Source organism: Echinops telfairi, unplaced genomic scaffold (genome assembly GCF_000313985.2).
Source record: "Echinops telfairi isolate 266 unplaced genomic scaffold, ASM31398v2 ScPeMD7_5592;HRSCAF=6446, whole genome shotgun sequence".
Taxonomy (NCBI): domain Eukaryota; kingdom Metazoa; phylum Chordata; class Mammalia; order Afrosoricida; family Tenrecidae; genus Echinops; species Echinops telfairi.
In genome coordinates, this window is record NW_022109491.1 from 51,741,011 (window position 1) to 51,742,309 (window position 1,299).

Here is a 1,299-nt window from a genome sequence, read left to right on the forward strand (position 1 = left end):
TCAAGTCTTTAAAATCCCAGACACTACATCTTTTGATAGCTGGGCACCATCAGCTTTCTTCAACACATTTGCTTATTCACCCATTTTGACTTGAGCGGTCTTGTCAGGAAGGTGAGCATCCCGGAATGCCAGCTTATTAGAACAAAGTGTACTTGCATTGAAGGATTACTTCAGTAGAGGCCCAATGTCTTTCTGCTACCTTAACACTAAACCTATAACTATAGGTATATAGATCTATTTCCCCATCATATATAAATATATTTACATGTATATGCCTTTATTTAGACCTCTATAAATGTCCTTTGCCTCCTAGTTCTTTCATCTATTTCCTTTTACTTTCCTACTACCATGTTTGGCCTTCATTTTGGGTTTCAGTAATTCTCTCGGTTATATTGTCCTTGATCAAGCCCTGTCAGGCCTCCTACACACTCCTTGCCATCGATTTTAGATCACTTGTTGTTCCCTTGTCCCTGGGTTTGTTAACACCTACTTCCTTTACCTTGCCTCCCCATCTCCTGCATCACCCTCAAAACCGTCGGTCCCATTGTTTTCCCCTGCAGACTATTTATCCTGCCTATCATATCTAGATAGACAATAATAAGCACAAAAACAAGACAGAGCAAAATAAAACAAAAAACCAAAATGACAACAAAAAATGCCCCAATGACAAAAAAAGAGAAAAGCCTATAAATAGTTCCAGGTTTGTTTATTGACCTTTAGGAGTATTTTCCAGTAGAGTATGATGGGGTGCCATGCCCTCCACCCAAAGTCTATTTTTGGTATTCCCTGGGGACTTCATTGCTTTGCTCCTCTTGCTGATCTATTGCACACCCTTAGCATTCCACCCTGGTGTGGTGGGGTCAGATCAGGCACAATTCCCGCCCTGCTGCTCCAGTGTTGTCCCCCATAGTGCTATGGATCAGTGAGGGATGTCATGTCTCCTGGTGGGACTGGCCCTATGGTTCTCTGTGGGCATTGGGTGCTCTGAGCAGAAATACTGACCTTGGTGCTTCATGGGCCAGGATGAGTTCCACTCTCCTTCCCTCTTTGTTTGCTCCTGTGTGCTCTGATCAGACGCTCCCCTCTCCCTGAGCTGTAGCTTCAGTGCTGTCCTCTGAAGTGAATTCTTCTGGGGGGAGGGGGCGTTCCACCCAGTTAGGATTGGGGTGGGCCCCTCAGAACAGTCTATTGGTTCCCTGCTTCATTCTGTTATGTTGCATTCATGTCTTGGTGTACCTGGTTGAAATCTGGTCCCCCTCTCCCTCTCCTATGGAGATGTAAACAACACCCTCCCCTAGG